The sequence below is a fragment of the Rattus norvegicus genome, chromosome 5 (assembly GCF_021556685.1).
Source record: "Rattus norvegicus strain SHRSP/BbbUtx chromosome 5, alternate assembly SHRSP_T2T, whole genome shotgun sequence".
Taxonomy (NCBI): domain Eukaryota; kingdom Metazoa; phylum Chordata; class Mammalia; order Rodentia; family Muridae; genus Rattus; species Rattus norvegicus.
The window spans coordinates 50669797-50687883 of NC_141538.1; the positions used below are offsets into that span (position 1 = coordinate 50669797).

General features: G+C 39.6%; 1 long non-coding RNA gene across 1 annotated transcript in view; it reads right to left on the minus strand.

Moving 5' to 3' along the window:
• Positions 1–1175: 1175 nt before the first annotated feature.
• Positions 1176–18087, minus strand: part of LOC134478954 (uncharacterized) — a 74731-nt gene continuing 57819 nt past the window's right edge. Inside the window, exon 4 of the long non-coding RNA XR_015621411.1 lies at positions 1176–1767. This is a non-coding gene — a long non-coding RNA (uncharacterized LOC134478954). The remainder of the gene's footprint in view (positions 1768–18087) is intronic.

Below are 18087 nucleotides of genomic sequence, written 5' to 3' on the forward strand. Positions count from 1 at the left end.
TGTTAGCTATTTTCCTTGTCTCTGTGACAAACTTTTACCTGAGAAAAGGAAAGGGGATTTATTTTGGTTCACTGTTTCAGTTTATCACAGAAGGGGAGGAATGACTCTATTACTGATAGCATAGCAAATGCATGTTTACTTGTCAGTGGACTGGAAACAGATTGCTCAGAGCCAGACCAAGAGGCAGGTTTTGTTTCAAATGGCCTAAGCCTAGGGACCTATTTCAGCCATGCCAATCCTTCTAGAGGCTTCTAGATCTTCAAAACAATGCTACAAGCCAGAGACTGAACATAAAAAACAGGACTGTGTAGAAGACACTTCAAATTTAAGCCATAATTCTCCTGACACGAAATAGATGATAGTCTATATGTAATGTGAAATTCATAATTACAGAAAATAGAATATTGTTCAAAAGTTCCCAAGTCTCTTCTGAAGGCCAAAGTTTAGTTGTGAGCCTTTCTAAAATAAAAAGAAAATTATATACTTCCAACACACAGTGCCATGGGTAAGTAAGCATCCTCCTACGAAAGAAAGATAGAAGTAAAGCAAGGAAAGATTAAGGCCAAACAACTCTGGATCCCAATACAAATATTAAACCCCATAGATCCACAATCACCATCCAGGCATTTCATGGCATAATGTGAACCCCTACAGGCTTCCATAGCTGTGTTTCCATGCTTTGACCACGTAGGAAATCACTCTGGATATACCATGAGTTCCACTAAGTACCTGCAACTTTCTGTAGCAGAAAGACCATGCACTTTGCATTCCCAACATCCAGAGTCTATATTAAAACTTGGGCTTCATTATTAAAAATTCAGGTCTAGTATATTCAGGAACCTCCCTACAAATTTATCTAACCTTAGGTTTGTCTTGGATCTTTGCTGCCAAATTTTATGACCCCATAACTTTTAAATTCAGCATGTCTGCAAATTCAAAACTATAATGATATTAAACATCTGCAATGATAACTGTAAATGATATTAAGCACTGCCAACTACTGAATATGTAGCTGGATGCCATTAGCCTAATGACAGAAGCCTATAAAGTGCCTACATTCTTAACAAAAACATTTTCTCAATGTGTCAGAACCTGATCAACAAAATTATGCAGAGTGAACAATGCATCAGAGAACTGTGAGAGAGGCTCCAGGTAAAAAGGTAAAGGGCATTTTTCCTCACGTACATTTATTTTCATGTTGTTGGACATGATTTCATGCATCCTGTGACAAGCATTTACATTTAATTTATAAGACATGTTTATTCTTGTTAGATGTCAGATTATAACTATCTGACACTGAACCCAATCTGGTCAATATATCCTGAAGATGAATATAGCCTTCTACATTGCTTTCATGCTTTCTCAGATATAATATAATATGTGCCAGGTAATTTTGTTTAAATTGGTCCGTCTTGAGGAAGATCAGGAAAAGGGCTACTCTGTTAATATTTAGTATATGGTTTGTTTATGTGTTTTCCTGAACCTAAACAACCTTCCTTGGATCATTGATTTCTTTGTTACATTCATGTAAAAAAGTATATCGAAACTGAAGTCAGTTTGTCTACAGCTTTAGACTGTAGTCTGCAGCATTTTTTCAAACCCTCAGGTCCTCAGGTCCTCAGGTCCTCTGATCCTCAGGTCCTCAGGTCCTCAAGTCCTCTGATCCTCAGGTCCTCAGGTCCTCAGGTCCTCTGATCCTCAGGTCCTCAGGTCCTCAGGTCCTCTGATCCTCAGGTCCTCAGGTCCTCAGGTCCTCCGGTCCTAGGTCTATCAGACACAGATCTATATAGGTATGCTGAAAGGTCAACATCAGTGTCCCTTTCCTATGGAGGTATGCTTTCAACTCTCTTTGTAAGAGACTTTCTTTCTTATTTTTAAATTGCATTGAAATTTTATGTCCAATATCAATTGAGTGTTGTTTGTCTCTTCAGGAAACATGCATGGTCCCCTCTAATGGCTTACATCTCTCAATATTATATTGCCTTGTTCTTGCTTGCCTTTTTACAATTCTAACTCAATTCATGCTCCCTTCTTCATCACCTTCCATATTTTGTCTTTATACTCTGCTTTTTGCTCCTGATTCTTGATGAAAATCTGACTAAAATAGGCAAGAAATACTTTGGCCTGAATATTATGTTCTGTTGAAGTTTCCTACACAAATTAACTAGCTCATTATTTTTAGTCCACCTTAATTCCTTGAAAATAAACAAATAAAAAGCAAAAAACTAAAACCATTCAACTCTAGAGCATATAAAACATTCATAATGAAGATAGATAGTATGGTAAATGTGAACAGAATTCAGAAACATGATCGCAAAGCTACAAGCTACTGATTTTTAAAAAGAAAATACTCCCTGGCCCGCAGCAGCTCTCTGCTCCCAGACCCGGTGAGAGAGAGACCCAACCGCCTGGTCAGGTGGGCACTCCTGAGGCTGCAGAGCGGAAGAGACCACCAACACTGCTCACCCCTGCCCACATCCCTGGCCCAAGAGGAAACTGTATAAGGCCTCTGGGCTCCCGTGGGGGAGGGCCCAGGAGCGGCAGGACCCCTGCCAGAGACACCTCCGGACCCTGAAGGAAACAGACCAGATAAACAGTTCTCTGCACCCAAATCCCGTGGGAGGGAGAGCTAAACCTTCAGAGAGGCAGACAAGCCTGGGAAACCAGAAGAGACTGCTCCCTGCACACACATCTCGGACGCCAGAGGAAAAAGCCAAAGACCATCTGGAACCCTGGTGCACTGAAGCTCCCGGAAGGGGCGGCACAGGTCTTCCTGGTTGCTGCCGCTGCAGAGAGCCCCTGGGCAGCACCCCACGAGCGAACCTGAGCCTCGGGACCACAGGTAAGACCAAATTTTCTGCTGCAAGAAAGCTGCCTGGTGAACTCAAGACACATGCCCACAGGAACAGCTGAAGACCTGTAGAGAGGAAAAACTACACGCCCGAAAGAAGAACACTCTGTCCCCAGAACTGACTGAAAGACAGGAAAACAGGTCTACAGCACTCCTGACACACAGGCTTATAGGACAGTCTAGCCACTGTCAGAAATAGCAGAACAAAGTAACACTAGAGATAATCTGATGGCGAGAGGCAAGCGCAGGAACCCAAGCAACAGAAACCAAGACTACATGCCATCATCGGAGCCCAATTCTCCCACCAAAACAAACATGGAATATCCAAACACACCAGAAAAGCAAGATCTAGTTTCAAAATCATATTTGATCATGATGCTGGAGGACTTCAAGAAAGACATGAATACACTTAGGGAAACACAGGAAAACATTAATAAACAAGTAGAAGCCTACAGAGAGGAATCGCAAAAATCCCTGAAAGAATTCGAGGAAAACACAATCAAACAGTTGAAGGAATTAAAAATGGAAATAGAAGCAATCAAGAAAGAACACATGGAAACAACCCTGGATATAGAAAACCAAAAGAAGAGACAAGGAGCTGTAGATACAAGCTTCATCAACAGAATACAAGAGATGGAAGAGAGAATCTCAGGAGCAGAAGATTCCATAGAAATCATTGACTCAACTGTCAAAGATAATGTAAAGCGGAAAAAGCTACTGGTCCAAAACATACAGGAAATCCAGGACTCAATGAGAAGATCAAACCTAAGGATAATAGGTATAGAAGAGAGTGAAGACTCCCAGCTCAAAGGACCAGTAAATATCTTCAACAAAATCATAGAAGAAAACTTCCCTAACCTAAAAAAAGAGATACCCATAGACATACAAGAAGCCTACAGAACTCCAAATAGATTGGACCAGAAAAGAAACACCTCCCGTCACATAATTGTCAAAACACCAAACACACAAAATAAAGAAAGAATATTAAAAGCAGTAAGGGAAAAAGGTCAAGTAACATATAAAGGGAGACCTATCAGAATCATACCAGACTTCTCGCCAGAAACAATGAAGGCCAGAAGATCCTGGACTGATGTCATACAGACCCTAAGAGAACACAAATGCCAGCCCAGGTTACTGTATCCTGCAAAACTCTCAATTAACATTGATGGAGAGACCAAGATATTCCATGACAAAACCAAATTTACACAATATGTTTCTACAAATCCAGCACTAAAAAGGATAATAAATGGTAAAGCCCAACATAAGGAGGCAAGCTATACCCTAGAAGAAGCAAGAAACTAATCGTCTTGGCAACAAAACAAAGAGAATGAAAGCACACAAACATAACATCACATCCAAATATGAATATAACGGGAAGCAATAATCACTATTCCTTAATATCTCTCAATATCAATGGCCTCAACTCCCCAATAAAAAGACATAGATTAACAAACTGGATACGCAACGAGGACCCTGCATTCTGCTGCCTACAGGAAACACACCTCAGAGACAAAGACAGACACTACCTCAGAGTGAAAGGCTGCAAAACAACTTTCCAAGCAAATGGTCAGAAGAAGCAAGCTGGAGTAGCCATTCTAATATCAAATAAAATCAATTTTCAATTAAAAGTCATCAAAAAAGATAAGGAAGGACACTTCATATTCATCAAAGGAAAAATCCACCAAGATGAACTCTCAATCCTAAATATCTATGCCCCAAATACAAGGGCACCTACATACGTAAAAGAAACCTTACTAAAGCTCAAAACACACATTGCACCTCACACAATAATAGTGGGAGATTTCAACACCCCACTCTCATCAATGGACAGATAATGGAAACAGAAATTAAACAGTGATGTCGACAGACTAAGAGAAGTCATGAGCCAAATGGACTTAACGGATATTTATAGAACATTCTATCCTAAAGCAAAAGGATATACTTTCTTCTCAGCTCCTCATGGTACTTTCTCCAAAATTGACCATATAATTGGTCAAAAAACGGGCCTCAACAGGTACAGAAAGATAGAAATAATCCCATGCGTGCTATCGGACCACCACAGCCTAAAACTGGTCTTCAATAACAATAAGCGAAGAATGCCCACATGTACGTGGAAATTGAACAATGCTCTACTCAATGATAACCTGGTCAAGGAAGAAATAAAGAAAGAAATTAAAAACTTTTTAGAATTTAATGAAAATGAAGATACAACATACTCAAACTTATGGGACACAATGAAAGCTGTGCTAAGAGGAAAACTCATAGCGCTGAGTGCCTGCAGAAAAAACAGGAAAGAGCTTATGTCAGCAGCTTGACAGCACACCTAAAAGCTCTAGAACAAAAGGAAGCAAATACACCCAGGAGGAGTAGAAGGCAGGAAATAATCAAACTCAGAGCTGTAATCAGCCAAGTAGAAACAAAAAGGACAATAGAAAGAATCAACAGAACCAAAAGTTGGTTCTTTGAGAAAATCAACAAGATAGATAAACCCTTAGCCAGACTAACGACAGGACACAGAGAGTGCGTCCAAATTAACAAAATCAGAAATGAAAAGGGAGACATAACTACAGATTCGGAGGAAATTCAAAAAATCATCAGATCTTACTATAAAAACATATATTCAACAAAATTTGAAAATCTTCAGGAAATGGACAATTTCCTAGACAGATACCAGGTATCGAAGTTAAATCAGGAACAGATAAACCAGTTAAACAACCCCATAACTCCTAAGGAAATAGAAGCAGTCATTAAAGGTCTCCCAACCAAAAAGAGCCCAGGTCCAGACGGGTTTAGTGCAGAATTCTATCAAACCTTCATAGAAGACCTCATACCAATATTATCCAAACTATTCCACAAAATTGAAACAGATGGAGCCCTACCGAATTCCTTCTACGAAGCCACAATTACTCTTATACCTAAACCACACAAAGACACAACAAAGAAGGAGAACTTCAGACCAATTTCCCTTATGAATATCGACGCAAAAATACTCAATAAAATTCTGGCAAACCGAATTCAAGAGCACATCAAAACAATCATCCACCATGATCAAGTAGGCTTCATCCCAGGCATGCAGGGATGGTTTAATATACGGAAAACCATCAACGTGATCCAGTATATAAACAAACTGAAAGAACAGAGCCACATGATCATTTCATTAGATGCTGAGAAAACATTTGACAAAATTCAACACCCCTTCATGATAAAAGTCCTGGAAAGAATAGGAATTCAAGGCCCATACCTAAACATAGTAAAAGCCATATACAGCAAACCAGTTGCTAACATTAAACTAAATAGAGAGAAACTTGAACCAATCCCACTAAAATCAGGGACTAGACAAGGCTGCCCACTCTCTCCCTACTTATTCAATATAGTTCTTGAAGTTCTAGCCAGAGCAATCAGACAACAAAAGGAGATCAAAGGGATACAGATTGGAAAAGAAGAGGTCAAAATATCACTATTTGCAGATGACATGATAGTATATTTAAGTGATCCCAAAAGTTCCACCAGAGAACTACTAAAGCTGATAAACAACTTCAGCAAAGTGGCTGGGTATAAAATTAACTCAAATAAATCAGTTGCCTTCCTCTATACAAAAGAGAAACAAGCCGAGAAAGAAATTAGGGAAACGACACCCTTCATAATAGACCCAAATAATATAAAGTACCTCGGTGTGACTTTAACCAAGCAAGTAAAAGATCTGTACAATAAGAACTTCAAGACACTGAGGAAAGAAATTGAAGAAGACCTCAGAAGATGGAAAGATCTCCCATGCTCATGGATTGGCAGGATTAATATAGTAAAAATGGCCATTTTACCAAAAGCAATCTACAGATTCAATGCAATCCCCATCAAAATACCAATCCAATTCTTCAAAGAGTTAGACAGAACAATTTGCAAATTCATCTGGAATAACAAAAAACCCAGGATAGCTAAAGCTATCTTCAACAATAAAAGGACTTCAGGGGGAATCACTATCCCTGAACTCAAGCAGTATTACAGAGCAATAGTGATAAAAACTGCATGGTATTGGTACAGAGACAGACAGATAGACCAATGGAATAGAATTGAAGACCCAGAAATGAACCCACACACCTATGGTCACTTGATTTTTGACAAAGGAGCCAAAACCATCCAATGGAAAAAAGATAACATTTTCAGCAAATAGTGCTGGTTCAACTGGAGGGCAACATGTAGAAGAATGCAGATCGATCCATGCTTATCACCCTGTACAAAGCTTAAGTCCAAGTGGATCAAGGACCTCCACATCAAACCAGACACACTCAAACTAATAGAAGAAAAACTAGGGAAGCATCTGGAACACATGGGCACTGGAAAAAATTTCCTGAACAAAACACCAATGGCTTATGCTCTAAGATCAAGAATCGACAAATGGGATCTCATAAAACTGCAAAGCTTCTGTAAGGCAAAGGACACTGTGGTTAGGACAAAACGGCAACCAACAGATTGGGAAAAGATCTTTACCAATCCTACAACAGATAGAGGCCTTATATCAAAAATATACAAAGAACTCAAGAAGTTAGACCGCAGGGAAACAAATAACCCTATTAAAAAATGGGGTTCAGAGCTAAACAAAGAATTCACAGCTGAGGAATGCCGAATGGCTGAGAAACACCTTAAGAAATGTTCAACATCTTTAGTCATACGGGAAATGCAAATCAAAACAACCCTGAGATTTCACCTCACACCTGTGCGATTGGCTAAGATCAAAAACTCAGGTGACAGCAGATGCTGGCGAGGATGTGGAGAAAGAGGAACACTCCTCCATTGTTGGTGGGGTTGCAGACTGGTAAAACCATTCTGGAAATCAGTCTGGAGGTTCCTCAGAAAATTGGACATTGAACTGCCTGAGGATCCAGCTATACCTCTCTTGGGCATATACCCAAAAGATGCCTCAACATATAAAAGAGACACGTGCTCCACTATGTTCATCGCAGCCTTATTTATAATAGCCAGAAAATGGAAAGAACCCAGATGCCCTTCAACAGAGGAATGGATACAGAAAATGTGGTACATCTACACAATGGAATATTACTCAGCTATCAAAAACAACGAGTTTATGAAATTCGTAGGCAAATGGTTGGAACTGGAAAATATCATCCTGAGTGAGCTAACCCAATCACAGAAAGACATACATGGTATGCACTCATTGATAAGTGGCTATTAGCCCAAATGCTTGAATTACCCTAGATCCCTAGAACAAAGGAAACTCAAGACGGATGATCAAAATGTGAATGCTTCACTCCTTCTTTAAATGAGGAAAAAGAATACCCTTGGCAGGGAAGGGAGAGGCAAAGATTAAAACAGAGACTGAAGGAACACCCATTCAGAGCCTGCCCCACATGTGGCCCATACATATACAGCCACCCAACTAGACAAGATGGATGAAGCAAAGAAGTGCAGACCGACAGGAGCCGGATGTAGATCGCTCCTGAGAGACACAGCCAGAATACAGCAAATACAGAGGCGAATGCCAGCAGCAAACCACTGAACTGAGAATAGGTCCCCTATTGAAGGAATCAGAGAAAGAACTGGAAGAGCTTGAAGGGGCTCGAGACACCATATGTACAACAATGCCAAGCAACCAGAGCTTCCAGAGACTAAGCCACTACCTAAAGACTATACATGGACTGACCCTGGACTCTGACCCCATAGGTAGCAATGAATATCCTAGTAAGAGCACCAGTGGAAGGGGAAGCCCTGGGTCCTGCGACTGAACCCCCAGTGAACTAGTCTATGGGGGGAGGGCGGCAATGGGGGGAGGGTTGGGAGGGGAACACCCATAAGGAAGGGGAGGGGGGAGGGGGATGTTTTCCCGGAAACCGGGAAAGGGAATAACACTCGAAATGTATATAAGAAATACTCAAGTTAATAAAAAAAAAAAAATAAAACCCTTATCCTATCTACCTGGAAGCCAGTGTTCTCCTAGCACCTTTCACATGAAGATGTAGGACTCTCAGCTCTGCCTACACCATGCCTGCCTGGATGCTGCCATGTTCCCACCTTGATTATAATGGTCTGAACCTCTGAACCTGTTATTCAGCACCAATTAAATGTTGCCCTTATAAGAAAAAAAAAAGAAAATACGTAGTTAGAGCCTTTTAATTATGGAAGCAGAAAACTATCCCAATGAACTCAGAGTAACTGATCAGTAGTGACGCCCAGCATATCAACATAAAATGGAAGACTCAAAAGAGTATCTCAGAGTTTCTATTGTTGTGAAAAGGCAGCATGGCCATGGCAATTCTTATTAAGTAAGATCTCTAATTGGGGCTGGCTTATAGTTTCAGAGGCTTACTCATCATCATGGCAAGAAGCATGGCAGCACACAGGGAGATATGGTGCTGGAGGGGGAGCTGAGAGTTCTACCTCTTAGTCAGTAGGCAGCAAAAGCAACTGTGAGCAGTACTAGACGTATCTTTAGACTAGAAGAACTCAAAGACTCCCCCCATACTTTCTCCAACAAGACCATTCCTACCATTCCTATTCCAACGAGGCCACACCTTCCAAACGGAGCATTCCCTATGGCTAAGCAAGCAACCTTAACTGGGAGCCCTTCCTACTGAAACCACTATAAAGAAAGTCAATGTAATTTCAAGGTAAGTCCTGAGTTTATACATATTTTCTTATTTGAGGGTGGGAAATATCAACTAAGAATTAGGAAGGAAAGCCCAATGGACCCTAAGCCTATCAACATCACAAATGAATAAAAATTTTAAATGAAGGATGAAGGTAATAGAACAGAAAAAATGTCTAATCTGTTTTACTTTGAGAATATACTGTCACTGGTTTCTTTTAGGCAAACATGACATCTCTGTGTGGAAATCTTTTTGTCATATTTACTAGAAGTTCCTCTAGGAGGAATAGAGGAGCAATTCTGGCAATAAACTTAGTACCTGCTAGTGCTAGAAACTTAGAACCTGCTAGTTCTAGTGAACATAAGAATGTTCACTAGAAACAAGTCTTTGGCTATTAGAGAGAAATCATAATTTTCAAATACTGGAAATCAAAATGGTTTTGTTATGTAGTAAGGGTAGAAAAAGTTGTCATCAGAAGACTAGAATAACCAGTAACATAGATAAGATCCTTAGGACAATATCTCCATGGAAATATTTATTAATTAAAAAGGAGGAGAATAGTAACTGAAGTTTGAAAACATAGCAGATCTTAACTCAAGCTTAAATCGACATTAACATTGTGGAATATGCTTGAACACAGTTAAGTGCAAGTTGTCTGGGAAGGAGAATTATTCCCAAAGCATACCTGCAATCACATTAAAAAATGATTAAGAAAACACAATGTCAACAGTCTCACAAAATGTAATCAGCACTACTAAAACTCACCATAGTCAGTGAAGACCAAATACTGCTCACAAACTAAAAAAGACTGTGGTGGTTTCAATGAGGAAAATTCATCTATTTTCTGGTATTTGATCACCTGGCCCCCAAAAAGGCAGCACAGTATAAGCGGTATAGGATATTCAGCCTTGCTTGGGGAAGCTTGAGGCTGGAGGACTGCATTGAGAACTTAACGTCACCCTACTTGCATTTTGCTCATTGAGCTTTGTATTTGCCACTGAGGGAATTAGAACTCATCTTCCCACACAGGATGTCCAGCTTATTGCTTGCTATGCTACTTCCCTGCTATGGTGGACTCATCTCTCTGCAAGAACACAACCACCACCACCACCACCACCACCACCACCACCACCACCACCACCACCACAACAACAACAACAACAACAACACCAATTTTTTCCTATAAGTTCCATAATAGTATTTTATCACAGCAACAGAATGGTGACTAATATAAAGAATAATTTGTGAAGCCAAGAGAAATTGGAATTCTGCATTCTAGTAAGGACTGTGTCCAGTAGAAGAAACTCAAGTAACATCACAAATTATTTACACTTTGTAAGAATTCTGAGGTCATTGGGGAACTGAATGAAACATGTATCAAGACCCTACTCATGCTCAAATCTTCTATAACTCTCAATTTGAAGTGAGCTTTTACCTTGTATGCACCCTGTGATGTTGACAACACGGTACTCTTCCATATCACAATAACTGGACACACTGTTCCTTGACCAGATGACACAGTAATTTCCTGTGTCTGAACATGTATTTTTGAAGTATCTATCATTAGTGGTGTGGGAATGGTAGCATTAAATAGCTCAATTATTCTTTACTCTTAAAATGACATTGGCTTGAAAAATTCTCTAAAGTGAGTGTAAGAAAACTTTCCTTTTTCTATGTAGGCCATTGAATTTTCCTCCTTTACAATTACATTAATTCAGTAGAAAGTCATGCCCAGCCTGGGGGAAATTCAGAATCGTTCTCTGCTTTCTACATTCATTCCTCAGATTCTATAGGAACAGGTAAACAAAAGTTAAAAAGTCACTTAGTGGGGCTGGGGATTTAGCTCAGCGGTTAGAGCGCTTACCTAGGAAGCGCAAGGCCCTGGGTTCGGTCCCCAGCTCCGAAAAAAAGAACCAAAAAAAAAAAAAGTCACTTAGTTACCATTGCAGGGAACAAGACTACTGAGCTTTACAGCCACACTTTGGGCAATCTGAACCTGAAAAACAATAGTTGCAACACACGTCTTTCACAGGCTTTGTGTTTGATCTCTTAAATCATACTACCAAGGGCTTAGTAAAGGGTCAGGAACTGTGTAACTTTGGGAGAAAAAGATGAAAACATATAACCTCATGGTACCAAAAATAAATGCTGCACATTCCAACGATCAAAATATGGGTTTAGTCACAGCAAAAAATTTACTTGGACAGTCTAATTTCCAAAGATGCTTCAGTTTTGAGATTAGGGAAGGGGACCATTTCCAATAAACTCACACCCTTTTCTTTCTACAGTTTAAGAGAGAAGCCCTTAGACATCCAGGTTCCAGAAGCCCTTAGGATCCAGAGCATATCACACACAGGATGCAGGTGATGGAGATGATGATTACAAGGCATGTTTTCTTCCTGACCTCTACTAAATATTTTAGAGCTGTCCTTTGGAAAACTAGCTTATTATTTCACCCATTTGAACTTAGAGTTTGTTAGAATTTATAACCCATTTTCATTATTTTTACATTTCCCCATTTTGACACTCATCAGTTTCTTAAAGTGAGTATCTATAGGCTTATCAGCTACTATGGAAGCATTTCCTATATTCTCACTCTCCTCTAAAGACAACAGCAACATTTAAAATTCTTAGGCTATGATTTAAAGAAACAGAAGCACTGAAATCCTTTTGTTTAAAACATAGTTAAACAAAGGATAGTTTTAAAAGTTTTGCATAAGAAGAAATGGATATAACTAGAGAAAAAAATCACCGAGTTAGGTAACTCAGACCCAGAAAGATAAATACAGTAGGTATACTCTTATTTTAGCAATTGACTAAATGGTGGCTAAGCTACAATCCTTAAACCCAAAGAGGTTAAATAAAAAGAAAGGATCTTGGGGGGATACATGGATCTGCTTGGGAAGGCGAAATAGAATAGATTGTATTAATAGACTACGGAGTGTAGGGATAGGGGCTGGAAGGATCAGGTGCAGGGTGTTGGCTGGAATTGAGAGAGGGATGTGGTGGGGTGGAAACATAGTATAGTGGAAAATTCCTGTAGTCTATGAATGTAATCATAATGAGGTTTCCCAATAATGGGTGATATGAAGTCTCAGCTGACCTTCTCTTGTAAGCAAGGCTTCCTGTGGCAGAACTGGGTTACATTCAATTAAGTTGTTGGCCAGTGAGTTTCGCTGAAATCTTCAAACAACCCAGGCTGTTGCTAAGACAAAGGAAGACTTTATAAATTGAAAACATGTCCCTATTGCCAAAGAAAACATCCCAACAACTCATTGAACTTGAAGAAGTTAAGCTGGTGCCTACATAGAACCCTTACCCCTATGTCCTTATTCCTTTTGTGTAGATAGGTACTGTACTGGCTCCCCAGAGGGGAAAAAGGCCACCAACCCAGCCACAAAACTTTCGGCTTATAATCTGTACTCCTGCCTGTAAAGTATGCCAGGGCAATGACAGCACAGAATTGGTAACAGCCAACCAATGTTTTACTTGACTTCAGGCCCACTCCAACAAGACAGAACTCATACCTGACACTGCTTATGTGAGCAAGAATCAGAGATTAGATAGCCCAGAGTTATGGAGTCAAATCAAACCCCATCCACTCATAGAAAAAATATCAATAAAATAACTTCTAATGATATTCTGCTATATTCATAGATAGGGGGCTAATCCAATCGTATCACAGAGCCTTCCTCCTGCAGTAGGTGGAAACAAACGTGGAGACACGGAAACAGATATTATGTGGAGCGAGTCTAAAACTGAAAATTTGCATCAAATCCCTGCCCTCAGAGCTCAGGGACTCCCATGAAAAGGAATCAGAGAGATTGTAAGAGACAGAAGTGGTGGAGGACACCTATGAGTCAGGTAAGCAAGGCACACGCAAGCTCACAGAGACTGAAGCAGCAAGCGCAGAACCTACATTGGTTTGCACAAGGTCTTTAGTGTATTTATTATAGCTATTAGCTTCATATTTTACAGGACTCCTGACTACGCGAATGGGTGGGTCTCTGAATATTTTACCTGCTCTTAATGATTCTTTTACTCCTGCTGAGTTTCCTTGTTCAACTTTGAGTTGATAGTGTTTGCTTCAACATATTATATTTTATGTTGTCAGGTTTGGTTGCTATCCCTTAGAAGGCTGTTCTTCTTGAATGAGAGACAGAAAGGGAGTGGATACAGAAGGGAGTGGGGTTGGAAAAGAACTGGGGTGATTAGAAGGAGGGGATTGTATGAGAATATAATCTATCTTTAATTTTAAAAAGATTTTAAATGTTTTGCTGGAAGAACTGAATTGTAGTCTTCTCTTGTGAGCACTGATATTTAAATCGTGTTCTTTAATTCTATCAGTTCACCCCTTTACCACTTCATTTGGTTCTCCTCTAAGAAACCACTATCACATAAAATTCAAGGTGATAAGAAGCAGATCTTCTGTCTTATGAGTGCATAGTTTTGTGTTAAAAATTTGAATGCTGTGTCTTCATTAAGGAATGCATATGAAATTAATATGCTCTGTTATGGAAACCATAGATATTTATACATAAAAATATAAACTTTGTGATCGTTGTTTGGAAGAAGGCCAATACACAAGATAAAATTTTACTCATCCTTTTACTGACGATTCACAACCACTGGACAAGTGCTTTATAAATACTAGAAACAATAAAACTTTATTTAAAAGTAGCTAGGACCATATAAAATTGTTGCATATTCACAGGGAAGCATAATCCTTAGAAGGGACAGTGTGAAACCACTGAGTGGGTACCCTTGTCTTCCAGAACAGAGAGGCACGACAAATCTCTCCTCTCCGTTCCAAAGTCCATTTCTCAAATTCATTGTTACATGTATGCCATTTTAATTCCAACTCCTTAAAAGAACTTGTGCTTCTCTTAGGTGTCTCTCAAAGCACAAGCCACTGCACTAAGAAGTCATGGAACGGGTCAATCTTTAGTCGTCTGACTTTTACTAACTGAAATGAGATCCAGGAGAAAAATTTGTTGGACTCAAGACCAGTTTCCTTCTTCAACTTAAGTTACAATGAGATAATAAAATCGGACCAAAGTAAATGCATTTGTGAGAAACAAAATGTTCTAAGAAGTGAGAAATATCCTGTAAGATAAACTCATCTAAGAATCTGTGAGCCCAGAATACAAATGATGGATTTTCAGAGATTGGCCCATCTAGAACAATGGTGAAAAATGGCGCTATGTTAAAAGGTATAAAAACATGCTAGCTAACTTTGTCACTCTACGCCGCGGCTGTGTGTGCACCATCTGGCTCCGTTCCCTTTATTTTCTACTTTGAACTAAATTGGAAAGCGGATGTTTTAAATGCAGCTAAGCTTGACAGACTGCCTCCTCTCATATTGTTTTTATCGAGTTCCTTCCTTATTTAATGGTCAGTAGATATAACTAATTTTGAATACAGAATAAAGGATTTATTCATCTTTAATGTTTGATCTAAAAAAATCTTTTATATGTGAATAAAGATTGCATTTAATAAGTTTTCCCTTAGGTGTCAATTATTTTAAATCCAGATTTCACTTATTTCTCTAAGAATGCAGCAGTTATTTAGACCACGGATACCTTTCCGAAGATCAAAGGCCTTTAGAAGCCTGATGTATGAAGTGGAAACTATGTTTTCTCACAATGGTTTCCCGAGAAGATCTTTTCAAATCAAAGGAAGCAGAGCCCACTACTGGCATAATTGTTGAAACTTTTCTCTAGTCAAGTAATTGAATGTTGCTTGGAGCTAAACTTCTTCCATGATAAAAGCGACGTCTCAGAGCATAAATAATATGAATTCTAAATAGCTTTCTAAACCTAGAGGTGTGGTGCATGGGAGTGTTGTGGTCAGATCCAAGGTCAGCACTTAGATGTTCCAGCATTAAAATGGCATCTTGAAGACACACGTTTGGAAATGTGTTAATCCCTTAGTCAAAAATGAACAGCCTGGGAGGTAAGTTTGCCCAGAAAGGAAAAACCCTTAGAAGGCAAGCATAAACAGTGATTCAGGAGATAGAGCAATCTTTCTTAACTACCTTGATCATGTTGTAAAACTAGTAATCAATAAAGGTTTACTTGTTATCGTTCCACCAATAAGAGTGGCAGAGATACACGCTCTACCTTTGTCTTTGTACATCAGTGACTTAGCTTTAGCCTTTCGTGGTTGACCTACAAGTTACTGCAATCTGGATGTTTAAAGCAACATGAATTTAGCTTCTGCTATCCTCAGATGCTACAGGTCTGAGTTTCCGTGGCTGTGCTAAGATCAAGGTGCTGGTAAGACTTCACCTGCATTGGAGGCCCTGGCAGGGAAACTGTTTTCTATTGCCTACACTTTCTCTTGGGGTTTTCAATCCCTTGGTTTCTGCTTACACCCTTAGAGCCCCATACACTCTCTACTTCTATGACCACCTTGCCTTCTTCTGTGTTGTGACAAGGTCATGGTGAACAATGCCTTGGAAAACTGTGAGAAAGAATACAGAAAAAAAAATGGCAGAGAAAGGGTCTTTTACCTCAGGTGCATTTTGTTCCCTGGATTGTTCTTGGAAGTGATTTCATTCTTCCTATGACAAACATACATTTATTTATTTATTTATTTATTTATTTATTTATTTATTTACTTCAGATTTTATTCCCCTCCCTGTCTACCCCCAGAGGGTTCCATCCACCCCGCATCCCTCCCCCCAGCACTCCCCTCCATACCCTTTCTGTCTCCAAAACGATGTCCCTACCCCACCCACCCCAATAGACTTCTAAACTTCCTGGAGCCTCCAGTCTCTTGAGGGTTAGGTGCATATTCTCTGACTGAACCCAGCCCCAGGATTCCTCTGCTATATATGTGTTGGAAGCCTCATATCAGCTGGTGTATGCTGCCTGGTTTGTGTGGCAGTGTCTGAGAGATCTCAGGGGGCCAGGTTGAGACTACTGGTCCTCCTACAGCATTGCCCTCCTCAGTTTCCTCCAGCTTTTCCCTAATTCAACCAGAGGGGTCAGCATCTTCTGTTCATTGGTTGGGTGCACATATCTGCATCTGAGTCCTTCAGCTGCTTGTTCGGTCTTTCAGAGGGCAGTCGTGATAGGTCCCTTTTTGTGAATGCCCCACAGCTTCAGTAATGGTGTCAAGTCTTGGGGCCTCCTCTTGAGCTGGATCCCACTTTGGGTCTCTTGCTGAACCTTCTTTTCCTCAGGCTCTTCTCCATTTCCATCCCTGCATTTCTTTCAGACAAAATTACATTCAATTCATAAGTCATGTTTGATACTTATGGGATGTCAGAGCATAGCTACAGAAACCACTCACTGAAAGGCTGTACTGAGTACATCCCCAGTTACCCTGAATCTGGATGTGGCCTTATGCCTTGCTTTCATGCTTTCCCAAATATAGACTTCAGTTCGTGCCAGGCAATTGTGTTTAAATTCGTCTGTCCTGAGAAAGTCCGGGGAGAAGGCTTCTCTGTTAATACTTAGTATGTGCTTATGAATGTCGGTTTACACGTTTTTCTGATCCAGTTTTTCTGATCTCAAACAACCTTGTTGGACCATTGTTTCCTTTGTCACATTCACAAATAAAAGTACACTAAAACTGAAGTCAGGTTGCCTACAGCATTAGACTATAGTCTGTCCCATTCTTTCATGTCCTCAAATCTCACAGACAGATCTGCATAAGTCAGTAAAAGTTGATGCTCCTCTTACTGGCTGGCTGTAAAATTCCTTCATCCTTCATCTTCTTTGATATATGAAATTTCATTTATAGCTCCGTAAGCCATAATACCCTCTCCATTTTAAAGTCACAATCATATTTGCAAAACCCTTGTGGCCAACAAGGTGACACTCAGAAAAAAAATTAAAATTCATAATTATGAGTCTGTATTCTTTGATTGGAACTTGAAGGCTACCCATAAAGAATTGTCAGGCAAGAGGTGATAACACATATTTTTAATCCCAGCACTGGAGACAGAGAGGCAGATGGACATTATGAGCTGGAGGCTAGCCAGAGGGAGTTCCAGGACACCCAGGAATACACAGTGAAACTCTGTCTAAGGGCCTCAAATCCCCAAAATAATTATCAAAAGTTACACATACTTCTATGGACAAGTGTCAATAGTTGGGGGAGAGGGGTGATACTCTCTTACTCCAGTGTTGACAGGTAAGAAAATAAACTCATAAGAAAAAAGTAGTGCACAACAAAAAATACAAAGATTTTTTTAAATAAGCAAACATAAAGGATGCACACACATACATAGAAATGCGTACATAATCATACACACCAACACATACACCACACATACAGGATTTCAGCACAGTAAAATTGTCTAAATGGTGTAGAGTCTGACTTAGAGCTGGTGATGACTATGTTAAATATGCCTCAAAACTTATACTTTCATTGCAGAATATTTTTAAATATTGCTAATATTTTATGGTTTGCCTGCCACTGTATTTCTAGAAACAGCAAAATAAATCCATGCATACAAAATGCTTAAATGAATAGAAACAGAATTATAATTATGAAGAAGGAATTATCAAAATGATTTACTTTTTTCAATAATACAAATTTGAAACTAAAGCAGTTACAAATTTTAAATGTTTCACTATTGACAGATTTATAATTAGGATTTGTAGGCAGCAGTGGTTAGCAAGA